We start from the raw sequence: 17226 nt of genomic DNA on the forward strand, positions 1-17226 counted from the left end.
ATGTAAACCCAGACTCTTTCTGTTCCAACACTGCGCTTGCTTTTCTTTTGTTGTGTTGCACAAAGTGAAAAGTCACAGGAAGTCCTTCTCTTCCATTTAAGCCCCTGTTGCCTTCGAGGTCTCTGTATGGTCTCATTATAATGTCTAAATTGAATGCAAAAACAATCAAAAGTAAATGAAACTTTATGCAACAAGAAAAGGAAAAAGTAAAGGGACCTGAATGCTTAACAACCTCGCTGTAGTCACCAAGGTTATTTTATTTTGCCCTCTCTTCTTTGTTGGTTAGCCAACAAACTTTAGCACTCCACGGTCTCTTAAATGGCAAAACAACCTAATAAATACTAAGTAAAGTCCTTCTTTTGCTAGAAAGTTTTACTCGTGATAATAAAAAGCTCTGTAAAAATGAAACTGTTACAGTCACCGTGACATTAATCATAATACATCTTAAAATGTAACATTTTTGCATCTGCTCTTTGAATGAGCTTACAGTATATCCCAGTCCCCTCCTTCAGGACTTAGTCTACACTCAGAGGGGCCCCAGATAGACTGAAATAGCTTTCAATTACTTCTCAGTGAAAGGTTTCTTCCTCTGACCAGCGTAGAGCTCAGTGTGCTGTGTAAATTATTGCAGGTCATTATTCAGGCTGTTGTTACGTGTGGCCTTGAAGGGAAGTCTATTATATTCTTAACTTGGCAGACATATTTTATCCTGCCCTGCTGCTTATTACTATTCACAGTGGGAGAGCAGACACACACACACACACACACACACACACACACACACACACACGCATGCTGAACACAGTGAAGGTTATTATGATGGCTGTATGAAGAGCAGGTGAAGCTTTCAGATGAATGACTCCGATAGGGAAACACAGGCAGGACACCCTATCCTTCTCCCCGCAGATTAAAGGAGTTTCCGCTCCTTCGCTCCCTTTCTCCTTGTCACCCTCTCCCGTGCCTCTCTGGCACCTCTTCCTCTGCTCGTTTGACTTAGCCCCTATCGTTATCTACTGTTATTTGTTAGTAATCTTATATTATCACGTCGCCTTTGTCTCTGCCCTCTTTGTGTTTGTGTATTCCCTCCTTCCTTTATCCTTTCACCTCCCTTCATGTCGTCTCCGCAGTGTGGACAGCAGGAGGAATCACAGGGTGTGAACAAACTAATAGGCTCAAGTGGCTTCATAACGTGCTGTGTTTGTGTGTGTGTGTGTGTGTGTGAGAGAGAGAGAGGTTTGATAAGGATTCTGCCCCTGCTGCTCCGTTGGCCTCTGTCTCTAATGGTGTTCATTAGCTCCGCACACTTACATGTGTGTTCGCACACATGTAATTGAGAGCATATATACTCTACATATAGCCCTGATATAACCACACAGTGGAGGACAAAACACATGCGGTGTCTCTTTAACTGTCTCGTTCTCATTTCACACACACATGCTCACTCACTCCCGCACACAGACCCACTCAAACCTCACTCGGCCCTCTTTAATTGGACACTTGAGCAGCGCACGGCTGCATCTGGCTCCTGTTGAACACAGCCTGACATTTCAGACTGCTGACCTTTCCAGCCCCGCCACAACTAAATAATGATTAGTCCTGGCAACTGTTCCACCACAGCAGCAGCCAGGTACACACACGCACACACACACAAACACACGTGCACACAGGGCAGGTACCACACACACAGGTGCAGGCAGCACAAAACAAAACAACAAAAACACCTGCATGGAAGGCTTTGTCTTTTCACAGTGAGAAAATGGGGTGCAGACATTGATTCGAGAGGCCATTGTCATTCTTTTGGTTTATCGATTAGATTGTCCTTTTCCATATCTGCAGTCAGCACCCAATAATGTGTTGTTCTAAATTAACTCTGCTTGCCTCTGTTTAGTTTCTGCCTTCCCCTTTATGCGCTCTCAGCATTACAGTGGAAAAAAGGTCAATCATATTCATGAGATCTGGGCAGATTTGAGAGGATGGTCGTGTGTGTGAGTAAGTGTGTGTTTGTGTACTTGTGCACACACTTTTAGGTTTGTGCACAGATGCGTGCAGCGAGCGTGTGAGTGTGTGTGTGTGTGTGTGCGTCTAAAGCAATGAAGCAACGTTGAGATAATAGGCAGTTCTCAGATCTCTCCTCTCACTTTCTTCTTTTTCACTCTATCACTTCTCTCTTTGTATCTCCATTTCCCTGCTGTTTCTGTCAGAACAGAATAGAAATGCTCTTTATTAAAGCATCTCTTTCTGCAGATAGTCTTTGTGTTCTCTGCTTTGCTTTCTCCAGACAAAACTCACTGTACATATCTGTGGGGTCAGAGGTCACACTTTGCACGGCCAGCTGCTCACATTCAAACGCGGGGTCAGAATCTTTCATTCTACACAGTTATGGTCTGGAAATTGAAGTATGTAAATTCAGCATGTGAGTGGCATGAGTATACGTACAAGATTATTAAATATGGAGCTGATGGTCACAACTGTAATTATTTCAGCCTTATCATTTCCATGGAAACAACCTTTTCAGGGCACATGTTAAATAAAAATCAGACATCAAAGCAGGACGAACAGCAGCTCAAGGTGCTACATTTAAATTTCAGTGAATATGAAAATATGTAAAATGGCTATATCTTTTATGACAACAAGTGGGATATTCAGAGACTGAATGCACAATTCAAGCATAGATACAATTTAACAGACTTAATTAAATGGCTTTCCAAAATTCTTTCATGTGTGCCAACAAAACTAGAAAAATACAAGCTAGTTTTTGGTGGCGGATGGTATAGTGAGTTTCTTTTCGGTCGCAAGCGTGTTTACTTTTCACAAAACAGCATGGGCACCTTATGAAACAGTGGTGACCTGGGCAAAGATATGCAGAGTAGTTTGTAGTTTTTTGGCAGTTGTTTTACATCTCTGCTTTGTAGGCGTAAGACATCTCTAATTTTGAGTCTCTGCTCATTTTGTATCTCTTTGTAGTTGCTTTGTGTCTCTTCATAGTCTTTTTGGCCAATTCTGTAGTTGTTGTAAGTCTCTGTCTCTTTGCAGCTGTTTGAGTGTCTTTGCAGTCGTTTTGTGTCTCTTTCTGGTCATTTTGTGTGCGTGGGAGTGTTTTGTGGTTGTTTTGGCCCTTCTTGTAGTTGTTGTGAGTATCTTTGTCTCCTTGCAGCTGTTTGCCTGACTTTGTGGTCATTTTGAGTCTCTGTGTTCATTTTGTATCTTTTTGAGATTATTTGTACTACATTTTTGTCTCATAGGTGATTTGTTGATTTTTAATGGTTGTTTGGGCCCTTTTTGTAGTTGTTGTGAATCTCTTTGTTTCTTTGCAGCTGTTTGCATGATTTTGTAGTCAATTTGCATCTCTTTGGAATTGTTTGTGATTCTTTGTGGTACTTTTGTCAATTTTTATAGTTATTTTGTGTCTCTTAACAGCTGTTTTGCATGTCTGTGGTCATTGTGAGTCTATTTGTAGTTGTTTAAATCTCAATGTGTTCATTTTGTAGTAGTTTTTTTAAACCCTCTGTAGTTGTTTTGTTGGTTTCTTTGTAGTTATTTTGGCCTTTGCATAGTTGTTCTGAATCTTTGTGTCTGTTGCAGCTGTATGCATGACTCTGTAGTCTTTTTGTGTCTCTTTGTAGTTGCTTTGCATCACTTTTCAGCCATTTGTCTTTCTGGTTGTTTTGGCCTTTTTTGTAGCTGTCTTGTAGTTCTTTTTAATTTGTCTCTTTGCTGCTATTTTGTGTCTTTGTCGTCAATTTGTATCTTTTTTGTAACTGTTTTATGTTTCTTTGTGGTCATTATGAGCCTCTTTTTGGTATATATTGGTAACATGTTGCAGGTGAAGGCCAGGAGGGCTTCATGACACTTTGTGCCCCTGGGTCTGTGCCTGATAGGCCCATTAGTTAATCCCACAGTAGCCGATGCCCAATTCTAGTCGGCAGTAACATTTTTTATTATTCTAATAATTTTGAAGGAATCTTCCGTGTGCTTGTGAATCCCTCACTATGCAGCAAATGTGTTCGCCAACTATAAAAATAGCCACATTTTACAGAAAGCTCAGCCATAAGCAAGTTGTCATCCATTTAAGTTATTAAGGTCAGCTAAAACAACACATTCCTCATAAACTGAAATAAATAAAAGAGATTAGTTGGTAAAACGGAAAAATAAAATTCTTCATTTGCAAGGAGAAGTTATGTTTAAGACTCCCATGAGCCTTTCTTTCTTGCCCAGAAAGTACCAGCATTAACAGTGCCTTTCTATTTGCATAACACGTGTCAGAAAAGGGGTATTACTTCGAAGAAAATTGTCTGCAGTGTGAACGTGGGGTCGACAGAGTTTTCTCTAATTTACACAATGCACCAGTCTGGCCTTCTCTCAGCCATTTAATAGCCTCCATTTCTTCAGATGAAAGTCTCTGGGCCGCCATCCAAACAATATAGTGATATATCATGTATTTATGTCTTTGTTGTGGTGGTGGTGCTGTTGTTTTGAATATGATGTATTTTTCTTGGTCCTTTTGCAAATTGCACTCATGGAGCTCTGTCATATTGGTGTCCTAAGAGTTTCCCTCGCGCCTCTAACTCCTGAAACAGGGAGAATATTTAAACTCTATATGGTGGCAGCATTAGTATTTGACTTTGAAGAAAACACATTGGTGTCACAACATTAATCTTTCTTTCTTTATTCTTGCAGATAAATGAAAGTTAACCCCTCATGCGTACCAGTATCTTTCTTGTTCAACTGTACAGACTTTCATCAGCTGATTCTTATCTGCTGGACCGATCCCCTCTTTGAGTTACGCCGAAAACTCCATTTATTCATTAAGCTCTCATTTCATCATCATTTACTTCCATCTTTCTATAACTGCACATCTTAGAGTTGAGCAACAAAGATCTAGCCAACAAAGTAGTTGCAGTTCAGTGTACACCAGTCTTTAGCATTGTTAGCCACGCTCACTGAATTTCTCTGAAATGTTAATCATGACCTTTATGACTCCTTTTGAAATAGAGAAAAGTGTTTCAACTCCATTTTCTCCTCCAATTGGTTACACTGCATCAGGCCGCCTTTAATTGTTGAGAAATAAAATAGCCAGTAGCAGCATCATGACTATGTACAACAAGCAGAAACTGGAGCTCCTGTGCTCTCCTTAATACTTTAAAGAAGCTACAAGGAGTTTTTAACTGGTTGTGAAACAGGCTCAATTTAATTCTGATCCCTCTATGACCTCTAAGCAAACCAGACCATCACTGGATATGACAACTGGCTATTTCTATATACTCATTTTTAATGTCTAATTCATCGCAAAATCAGACGAAATGATGTACAGCATCTTTTACATTTTCTCCGGCAAAGTTTAGTATTACATCAGTCAGTTTAAGGAAAGAAGGTTTTTTTTTTTTTACTCTGAATTTAATTTTTGATGTCATTTAAGAGATTACACAGAGAATGATTTGAAAGGATTCAAAACTGATCACCAAAGTCAACATTCATTGAAAGATTGCCACCATCCTTGTTTGGGGAAATGGTGTTGTGTATTCAGAGGTATTTTTGCTGCAAAAACTTGAGGGAGCTTTGTTTTTGTTATTGCTATAAAATATTGAGGCCAACATGGCATTTGATTATTTTGAATCCCTCTCTGATATAAGGATATCATGATATAAGGCAAGATTTGAGATAAATATCATTAAAGGTGGCCTACAAGTTTGACTAAATTAGGCTACTTTAAACTGGTCAAGCGTGGGCTTATTAAGCTCGTCAGTCGCACAGCCGCTTATCCAGCAGGTCATTGTTGTGTTGATGTTACAAAAAAAAACCAATCTGCTGCTTTAAACAGTAATGGAAGTAGTTTTCCCCCAAACGTTGACTCTAAGAATCCTGAAATTGCCCTTTTTCTTCTTAGACAGATATGTAATATGTCTGTTTCATTTATGAAATACACTGAAAGACACTTTTTACGCCAATGTATGCATTTAGGTTGGTGGCTAAAATAAAAATAACTAGCGCTTTGAAGTACATTAGTTAGATTGTAGGTAACGTTAGTTGCATTTTTGGAGCAAAGTAAGCAATGCAAAGCATGATGACTAACATGAAGTAGGCGATCTACAGTAGTTTGTTTAACCCCTTGAAACCTGAGCAAAGTATAGTTATCGCTTTCAAAAACATGGGAGGAACGCAATGAGCACAAGAAATTATCAAGGAATTTGCAAAAAGAAAATGGTTGAGTAAACAGCAACAACAAACAAACAAGAAAATTGCTTTAAAAAGTGCTTAAATGTAAATGTATTTAAGTTTAAATATATGATTAGAAATAAATAATTATCCTTTAATAATTACTTTATATTTTTTGTCAAAATAATACATTTTTGTCAATTTTCTGTTGACAAGATGCTTGTTGCTTTTTTTAAGAAATCAAACCAAATTTGCTTGGGTTTCAAAGTTTTAAAATGCTTGTGCAAGGCGTCCAAACCTAACTCAGAAATCTGATGTTGATCTTGGTTTCAAAGGATTAAAGTTAACTGACCTGACATTTGCATCTACAGAAGCCTATGTGTAGCAAGAAAATAATTATTAAAAGTAAGATGTGTCTTTCCTTCCCTCACTACCAAAACAAATGCAAGTATTAGCCGGGGAAAAGGTCTTCACATCACATGGTTAAATTCAGTCTTTTTTCTGGGAAAAACTACCACTTTTGTCCACAGGGGCTGGGTAAAATCAACACAAAATCAAAGTGCCTGGTAGTTTCTGTAGTATGAGCTACTTTCTCACATTTTTCCCACCCGAACAGCCAATGTTTTTTGTGACAATGTTTCCATCCAGCCGGAGTTGGTGGAAATGTCTAAAACAACATGTGTGCAGCCTCCTGCTCAGTTCCCAGGCCTGTGGTACATACCTGAGCTGATAGAAATCTCTGGGTGGCTCGATCACTGTGTGGTTGACTGGCTTTCGGGCTGAAGAGCTGCCGAGATTTGTTTTTAGTGGAGCATAAGACTTTGCACCTTGAGGAAAGGAGGGGGGATAGAGAGAGAGAGAGAGAGAGAGAGAGAGAGAGAGAGAGAGAACATTATTTATATATAAAAAAATTACTATCAGGCTTTTGTGTAAATGAGCAGCTGTGAAAACAACTCTTCCTATTATTGCCCTAATTATATCCTTTCTCTGTGAATTTGCATATTTTATCTCCCCCCTCTTCATTATGTGGGACTGTGCTTCCATTTTGATGTGGTTAAAAAAAAAACACATAAAACAAACAAAAAAGGGGATGAAGGATGGGAGGATGGGAGGGAAGGTGGGAGGGAGGGAGAGGGGTGCGCTGGCCGCTTCATATTGAGTATTTTCCAGTTGATTTTGTTGAAGGCTTCTCAGCAGCGTAGCTAAACAAGCAGCAGCATGCTAATGAATGGAGAACGAGTGCGATAATTTACCAGACAAAGACTGGACGACTGCGAGAGATAGGAAGCACAAGGAAAAGGATGCACAGTATTGAAATTATTTTGAAAATTATTTGTCATTAAACAATTACATAAAACCTCTCTCTAGCCTATATGCCTGAGGGCTTTTTTTTTGTCAAGCCTATATTACTAATGCTTAGAGTAAATACTCCCTGTGTCGCAAATACGGCAATTTCACGCACTGTACACACAGTCAGCCATGTGTTTCATGTTTTTGCATGCAGAGACGGAGAGAGAGAGAGAGTGAGCGCTAAACTCAGAGGACAGTAAATGACAACAGAGAAGCGTAGACTCTGTCTGTCCTCTTTCTAAAAGGGCAATGTGACGAAGGCAGTAAACAGGCTGTGAACAGGCTGTGGGCTCTGAGATTATTTCTTTGTCACCAGCAGAGCCACCAGTGTTGCTGAGCACTGCTGTGGAGCAAATCCTCCTAGAGAGGACTGATTGGATTTTTGTTCCAGGGAGCCTTTTGTGTTAGCAGCATAGGGACTAGATAATAGAGGTTGATGCCACTCTGTCTCTGTGTTATGGCTGGTGGATTGGGTTTTTGGACTCTGTGTGTGTGTGTGTGTGTGTGCGTGTGTGTGTGTGTGTGTGTGTGTGTGTGTGTGTGTAGAGCCAGGACACTGTCTCTCCAAACAACCACTATATCACTGTTATTCACAACTTACTGCATCGTCTTTGATTTCAGCGTCATAGGACACTAAATATCGGAGCATTCAGGGGCAATCTGCTATGACAGTATGGATACCTGTGACTATTAGTTAGGCTTTATCGCTAATACGAATAGTTAATATGATAACCTGTCACTGCTAAATTGTTCATGCGAAGATATTCTTTGAGGAGCATTTGCCAGGAGGTACTCGCTGCCGTGGTCAAGGTCATTATCGGCCTTTTCTCAGTGTGCCTCAGTCTATCTGTCAGATGTACGTGTGGAGCATGTATGGCCCAATGGGTGTGTATGTATAGTGGTGTATGTATAAATAAAAATGTTATACATTATTGATTTCCATAGGGAAATTCTACTTTTAATTGCCCTGCTTTTGCTGGCAGATCGGCCTCAGTTTTTCTCAGAGAAACTTGAACACAGCAGCTGTTTGAACCCAACTCCTTTAGATTCAGGAAATTCAGCCGCCCCACTGTCTTCTGTGTGTGTGTGTGTTTGTGTGTCTTTGACTTTGCACTGACCTCTATTGGAGACCACAGAATGAGAGATTCTCAAAGGCCAATCATGGTCAACAAGCCAGTTCTCTAACTGAAAGGTGAAGTGCTAATGTTTCCAGCAGTGGACATTTTTAAAGTAGATTATTAGACTGAGAAATATTTGTCCAAAACAGAGTGCAGTCATCAGCCCGTTTAACATGTATTTGTATTAATCAGTGGTGGATGAAGTACCTGGAAACCATACTTGAGTAAAAGTACATATATCTTACCAGAAAATCACCTACTACTGTATGTCTTTAAGTATCTGATGTTTACTCGTGTAAAAAGTGATTTTATAATCTTAATTGTATTTAAGTATTGAAAGTAAAAGTACAAGTATACTAATAGTAAAAGAGCAAGTGGACAGAATTCTGAGGACTGAGGAAAGTTTTTTTCTGCTTACACCACTTTAAAAATGGAGCGTACATTAGGAGCTGATCACGCTGAGACGCGTCGCCAGAGAAGCGTCTCCAGCAAAACAATTTTCCTTAAGGAACAGTGCGCCTGCTGGGCGCTCCTCTTTTGCTGCCGCGCAAGAAGTGCACGAATGGGACATGTGGTGTAACAGCGAGTGGTCAGAAGACTTGAAAAGCGCTATAGAAGTGCAGTCCATGTACTGTTACCACTTTGTGCTATTGAACCAAACCGGATTTTGTGAATCGTTACAACCCTAATGATTGTAGATGCAGAGGTATTGATTAACAATGTTGTTGTTGTCAGGCGATGCAGACAGTCAATTTATGGGACAGTAAAAATTGCACTTTAAAATCTTCTGTACCTGTTAAGAGGTGGGAGAAAAGTCAATACAGCATAGTCATTTGTGTGGCAGTGCTGTTTTAAAGTTTACCAATTTTGATTTATATAAATGATTGATATCACAAATACAAATTAAGCTTTCGGTAGCCTAGTAGAATGATAAAGTCATTTGTTTTTCAGTCCATTAGAAACATTTTGCTGCAAAAAAAACCAAAAAAAAAAACTGAAGTGATGAACTTTATTTATAAAGCTTTGTCTTAATAGATAACACAGATATGGACATTTTTTCCTTTGGGGACATACAGTAATTTACAGTTGAAAGAAGTTAAGGAATCACAATTTATCACAATAATCAGTATATCACAAAACATTTGAAATCACAGTACCATGATTAAAGTATCAGGGTAATATTGTATTGTGGGGCCTCTGGTGATTCCCACTTCTTGTACCTGTCTCTAAGTGGTGTCAGCTCAGAGAGGTGCAGACTGTTGTCAGGCCATGTGTCTCAGGCAGTGCAGCACCTGATTGCCAGATTCATCTTGACTCTTTTTCTCCTCCACACAACTAAATGTGTCTCAGCAGTGACAGAGAGACAGACAGTGTCTCCCCGTTGTCACATCAGCTGCCACTTTGCATCTGGATGGCGGAGGAGATGCCGCAGATTTACTGCAGATTTAAATAGGTCCGGGTCAGCGTTATTTTAGCTTAAACAGATGAAAATGTGTTTGCATTTTGTTCACTTGGAGTTTTCGCTCGCTAAGATGAAAAGCAGATTTAGACATGAATAAAAACATGAAATAGAATGAGGGTACAAGGGGAAAAAAGCACTGTGGCATAAACAGATTTTATTGTACTTTGGAGACTCGCAGCTCTTTCAACAGAAATTAAAACAAGAGTAATAAAAGAGCAGCGCGTAATGGCAAAAGAAAAACGAATAAGACGACTGCTGGGTTTTGATGTGCTTTTTTTTTTCCAGACGCAGCAGCTGCACCAACACTCTGTATTAAGCTCCGAATCAATCTTAACCTCCTCTGAGTGTACAGTAAGCTGCAGGAATGATTCTGCAGAGGGTTTTGAGATATGTGACCTTGCTTGTCCTTGACTAGTGTGTGTGTTTGCGTGGGTGGGGGTCCATGTCTGGCCAGTCGGTGGTTAAGTAAAGGCCGCTAGTTGTCAGAGCACTTTGCCCCTCAACATGCTCCCTCCCTATCTGACCCACCACCACCACGGGTTCCCTCAGCCCCTAGCGAGGAGCGAGCTGCCGGTTGGCCTTGGTTTTTATCTGCTATTATCCGTCAGATGCTGCGCACCTGTGAGCCTGGCTGCCCCTCTGCATGACGAGCGTCTGTGGTCGCTCGTCCAATCCCAGCGGCTCCCTGCTGTCAGCTACAGCAGCAATGAGAAGTTCTATGGCTGCCTCCGTCTCTGTCTGACAGCCACCCTGGAGGAAAGAGTGAGAGAAGCAAAGGGAGGAAAAAAAGGGGGGAGAAATACCATTAAGATGAGCTGTATTCCCGCAGACCAAAGCCTGCCCACCAGCCATGTGCGGCAGCTCACCTGGCTGCCAGATAAGTGGAGATTAGAGGAGAGTAGACGGTGGAAAAGGTATTAGAGGCATGAAAAAAAAAATCTCTCTGAAACCCGGGGACAGCCTTGATACTTTTAGGATTTCTTGTGTCGCGTGTGACATTTGATGCCGACGCAGAAAGGGCACGGAGACAGACAGTCCATGCTGCTCCTACACAGATGGGGCCATATTAGTTCTTTTGCTTGTTTGTTCTCTTTAGTCTGTTGTTCGACTGTATAAATTACAGTTTTGTGAGTTCCCTATCTAGTTAGCAGAGAATAACAGTCTGGTGACAGTGGCAGGATCAATACAGGGACGCAGTTGGAGGTAGAGCGGCCCTAATGAACTGAATTGACTGGTGCTGAAATATGATCAGTATTTCCCTGGTGGTCATTATGTTCCTTATGAAGAAGATCAATGTCTCCTGGGTGGATCACTGAGTATACCCAGCATGATGCCCGGGGCTGCACTGAAACCACTCTAAATACTTAATGAAGGATTTATTCACATTAAGGTTTGTGTGTGTGCTCCACGTCCGTCTTTCTTTCTGTGCCTCTCTTTCAGTCAAAGGTCTGTTTTCAGGCCCCGCAGCATTAGTAACTGATGTGCTTTTATGAGACTGTGCTGTTCATTTCATGGGCTATCACTTTTTAAATTGGTGAATGCCTTCTTCATGGTTGATTAGTAATTCATGCGGAGCTAATTAAGAGGCATAATAAGAGAAAGACTGGTGACGTGCCTCCGACCAAAATAGGAAAACGCTTTTTACCCCGGACTGTAAACAGTCGTGATTGATCGTAGTGGCGCTTCGCCCATAAAAGACGTTTACGCTTCTCTGAATCCGTCATCTTGGAACCAGACACCCATATCTTCATTTTGCTGCGGTGCTTTTGCCTGATCTTAGAGCATCTTTCCAGAAAGTTGCCTTAATGATCCCTCCGTCCTGGCTATCTAATGCCTGGCATCATCATTTTGCTGGGTCTGTTGTCTGTATGCCGCTGCTCAGGCTGGCGCTCAGCCCTGCCAACCATCATCACACACACACCTGTACCAGCATCTGTCCGTCCTGCAGATTGGCACAGGTGCTGCCTTTAGATTGACTGTCTACGTGCCGTTAAGTTAATGCACACACCTCGGTGCGCCGCAGACATTTTTCACCTAAATTGCAACACCTCAGCTTGTTCTCCTTCTCCCGCCATATTTGTCTGTCACACATATTTACACACACACACACACACACACTGATCAAAAGCCCAAAGGGGCGGTTTATTTTATCTGTCCGTCCATCTGTCCGTTTGTCAGTGGGAACTCTTTATGATTCCGGGCGCAACACTGCAATGATGACGTGTGTACCCGCAGTCTAATTCCATCATCAGCATCATTACTGCTATTATCCCGTGTCTCCCTTTAATACAGGCTAATGGATGACCAATAAAGATAGATGAGCCTGGCAGTGTGGAGCTAATAGGCAGGACATGATGTCTGGCTTCTGTCCTGACTCTACCCGATCAACTGCCCCCATAGATAAAACATCGCTAAAATATTATCTGGAGTTATTGCTTCAACTTGAATCAATCACTGCATCTTTAGCTCATTAGTGTGCCAGCAGTTTACAACAAGTCAGGGTGGATTTTGTGTGCTTGAGTAACTTTTTTTTAAGAATAGTAGTTTTGCTTCTAATTCTCATTGGTGTGTAGTCAACACACGACAATGGGCACAGCATTTAACTGATATTTAAATTGTTGTAATTTAATACTCTTTCGGATTTGGAAAGGTCATTTTGTACTTAACTGAAAGTGCACCAGCCCCTCTCTAATTACATCCATATAGTCCTCAATATAAGTGTGTGAATGTGTGTGTATGTGTGAGAGAAAGAGAGACAAAGACAGAGTGTGTTCCTGTTACATGTTAAATGACTCATGTGAAAAAGGCCTGGGACCCACTGTAATGCGACGGTCAGAGGGATGTCATTCAAGCACATTGATTACAGTTTTAAGAGGGTCTATTTTTGCAAAAGTTAAAGGAAGACTTCACTCATAAAAATGAGCATTTGTATATCAATTAGTCATGCCGTGTTACCTTGGATTCATGAAGAAAAGTTTGTTCTATTTCTGCAAACCACCATAACAAACATATTGATTGATTGGGGACCACGTTTAACAGCAAGACTGTATCAAAACATCTGTTTATAAACTCTCACAGTTTTGTAGTGCAATCCAAGTCTCATTTATCCAGTCGTATGCTCAGTCCCTCTCAAACACATGTATTTTTACTAAAACCTTACTATTTAAAACTGAAATAAAAGTGAAACTTCATTGATATCTTCAAAACCAGACTCCAAAATTAAGATTTTTTTTTCATGCATGCTTGAAAAGTACTGAGCATGCAACTGGATAAATGAGACTTGGTTTATACTGCATAAGTTGTGTGAGAGTTTGTAAAGTAATGTTTTGATATGGTTATGCTGTCATTAAACATGGTCTCCAATTGATCAAGAAACCAATATGTTCCAATTTTTCCACGGAGGCATGCCAGAAACACACATTGTAAATTCAAGTTATTATGGCATGACTTCTTGATTTACAAATTGCCCTTTTTTTTTAGGTTAAGTATTCCTTTAAAGCATCTGGACAGATGTGTATATTCTTCTATCGCTCCTTTGTGGAGAGCATTTTAACTTTCTTTTTAATTGTCTAGTATTTACAATTGATGAATAATTTTTAAAAAACCCATGACAATGATCCGAAAGTCCTGAATAATGAGCAAATACTGGAGAGGTTTCACATTCCATATTTAGTGTATACAAGCTGTTACCATCAGGCAGTATAGGGTGCCCTCCCTCCGCACCAACAACACTCGCAGATCATTTGTGCCTCTCAGTGTTGCACTGTTTAACAAACTGTGACCAAAAATAACTGAAGCTCTGTATGTGAGGATGCAACACCTTTTAATGTAGAGCAACTGCATGCTGATATGGGGTGAATAGGTCTATAATAATGTTGATGTTTGTTTTTAGTGCTGTTGTTGTTGCAGATGTTAGTATAGTTGTTTGTTGATTTATTTGAGAATTGCTGCATGGCACACAAATTCCTTTAAGAAACCAATATCTATCTATCTATCTATCTATCTACCTATCTATCTATCTATCTGTGACTGGACCATGGGCATCTAAATATCTTTACTAAACCAATGACATACTTTATTCTCTTAATGAATGGATATACTGTACAGAGCATTAGTGATTATTTTTATTGTGTATCTACACAAGAAAATACAAAAGCTTTTTGTATGCAACTACTGGCATAGATGCCAAAGCGTCCAATCAGTCTTTCACATCATATATAAATTCGTACACTTCCTATATATTGCACAAAATAGGCGCAAAAAAAGTGTGCTCATTCAAGCACTGTGATCTGGTTGAAGCCAAACAGGAGAGCTCAGGAGTGTGGCGGAGCAACGCAGCATGAAATAATTACAGCAAGGAAAAGGGAGTACATGGGTTAAGTTGTGAGACTTTTGGTGCATGAAAATAGTTCTCACAGAGGCTGACGGGATGTACAGTACTTTATTAAGAATGGCTCAGAAATAACAAGTATTTTTAAGCAGAGCAACTGTACAAGTTACATTTGGCATGAATAGGAATTTGCAATGCAACAGGATTATAGTTAGTTTTGTAAATTGTGTTATTTGGAATTATATGAGGACAAAACAGGCAGTAATTCAATACTGTGGTGAGTTTACAAGAAATGTGCTACATCATTTGGAGTTGTTGTGAAAGTATGCAGAGAAATTACTATATCCAGAGGGATTTTATTGGAAATTACATGGTCGCATCAAAAAATATCTGTAAAATAAAATTAAAAAAATATTGAGGAGGTCAATTATTATTAGCTCAACTATAAAAATAATAATGTTTTTATTATTATTATTGTTATTGTATTTTAAGGGTAGACTTCCATTCTTGGTGAACCTACATGAATGCTAACTCCTGGAGAAATTTGTTTAAATTAAGACTGAACTTCTCCCAGCTGCAGGCAGGAATGACATCTCATGTAAGACCTTTGCATGGAGTGGTGTTCCCCTTTAATCACTGGCTACTTCAAAAGACAGAAAGCTCCAGAAAATGAGCAGCCTTATGTTGACAAGCCCAGCCTTGAGGACAGGGGAGCCATTGAACAGTAGCTCAGATTAGCAGTAATCCTCTGTTCAACTTGTTGAGAAGCTGCTCAAATCTCTTATCCATCACTCTCATTCCTGTTTTAGTTTGTGGGACTCTGGCAATGCATTAGATGTAAACAAAATTACAACAACAACAAAAAAACTCTAATAATGCCTTTCATTAAAAAAGAGTTGCTTCTGTAAATGTATATGAATTTTACTTCTTTTTTTTTCTTTTTACATTTAGTGCCTCTTCAAAGCAGCTGGCAGATGTAACCACTCACTTGTATTAAAAACAACCTAAAATACTGCTCCAGTGACTGACATAAAAATGTCTGGCATTTTGTTCTGAGAGTGATCGCTTTGTTTGTTTGTTTTTAAATTCTCTTGTATACATCTAACAGACTCTGAAACCGGTCATACAGCACAGTGAACAAACATCATTGGAAGGGTGGCATTTGAATCAGGACTAATCATAACTAACTAAATGCCTGAAACTATGAAACGAAATATCAGAGAAGGAAAAAAAAGGCTCCATATAGTTCTGCATCAGTTACTTTTCAATTACAGCAGCCGAAGCAGAACGAAATTGTTAGTGTCATTTATCGACTGTGGTGCTCTCCATTAGAGTAACAACTGAGAGAAATCCATCCTGTGTTTATAACCACCTAGCTGTCTTACAATAACAAAGAGTTCATTTCTGTCAGCTGGCCTTAAGTCTCTCTGTTGTGATGCAAGGAGCAGATGAGAAGTTTGGCTGCACCAGGAAACACATGAAAGCACGCTGAGACCAATGAAATCTGACCAGGCAGGTAATCATCTTGGTGGCTTTTCTCACTGCAGTTCCCCGAAACAATTCCCTCAGATGACAGAGTCAGAAGTAATGGGTGTCTAAATTGATAAGGGTAATGACCCAGGACGCCAGAAGTTGGAGAGGAATCAACTTCACTAAACTAAAGAGAAATTAGCCAGTATCTATTCTAATGTGAATCCCCTGTGTGCCAGGTGCAAACGTCAAATCGGGTCTCTTAACCACATTTTTTGGGCCTGCTCTCGACTTTGCAAATACTGAGGAGATGTGTTCAAAAGTCTCTGCTGACAGCTTTACTGAGGGTGGTGGCTAAAGAATCTAACCTTCCGAAATCTGATTTAAATACTTTTGGTTTTGCATCTGTACTTGCAAGACAGTTAATTGTTTTGAAGTGGAGGGATGAGACACTGCCCACCCAGAGATGTAATGCAGTCTTTGCAACTATAGATAGTTAGATCCACTCTTAGAGGATCTACTGACAGCCATTCATCTTGCATGTTAAGACCTGCAAATGACATAACACTATAATTATGTCTAGACTTGAGTACTGCTGCAACAAGTGCAACAGTTTCTACTATACTTTGCATCTCCTTTTTGTTGGCTTTTCTGTTTTATTTACTTATTTATTTGTTTTCTTTTATGTCTGGAGGCGAGGGTGGGATGGGGTTATTTGATCTGTTGTTTAGTTACTTTGGCTGGCATGTTCACAGTTGTGCGTATTGGACTACTAAATGACATGTCTATCTCTTTTTAAAGATAAAAACCTTCAGAAATAAACTGTCCAAAATAATAATAATTAAAAAAAACAAAACAAAGAGAAAAATTACAAAGTCTTAGGCCATCTTAAACTTTGTTATTTTAGCAAGGTTATACATACTTTTTCTCAGTAGTTTCTTCATTAAATACAATCAGAGCATACAGGAAAAATGTATACAGTATTAGACATGTAAATATTTCAGAGTAAAACCACAGGCTGAGGTTCCAAGTATTCAGTGTGACTTCCCTTTCCTCTCTTGGGCAGACAGAATGAGACTTTCAATATGAATCTTCTGGTGTATTTATATCCGGACATGTCCAAAGCTCAATATTGACTGTTGGTGCTCTCTTTTGTTTCGGATGTTTATGATTCAATGTGTCACATGTGTTTTCTTGAGTCTGCAGAAGCCATTTCGCTCTGAATGTTTGCTGTTTAATGCATTGTAGGCCTACATATTCTCTGTATTCTTTGTATGTATCCTAATAAAGACACTGAGAAATAAATATATATCCTCAGTACAACTTTGCTAAAACAACAAATC

General features: G+C 39.7%; 1 protein-coding gene across 1 annotated transcript in view; it reads left to right on the forward strand.

Annotated features, from left to right (window-relative positions):
- agbl4 (AGBL carboxypeptidase 4) overlaps positions 1–17226 on the forward strand; it is a 206857-nt gene that overhangs the window by 100270 nt on the left and 89361 nt on the right. The window lies entirely within an intron of this gene.

This window comes from Plectropomus leopardus, chromosome 3 (genome assembly GCF_008729295.1).
Source record: "Plectropomus leopardus isolate mb chromosome 3, YSFRI_Pleo_2.0, whole genome shotgun sequence".
NCBI lineage: Eukaryota > Metazoa > Chordata > Actinopteri > Perciformes > Serranidae > Plectropomus > Plectropomus leopardus.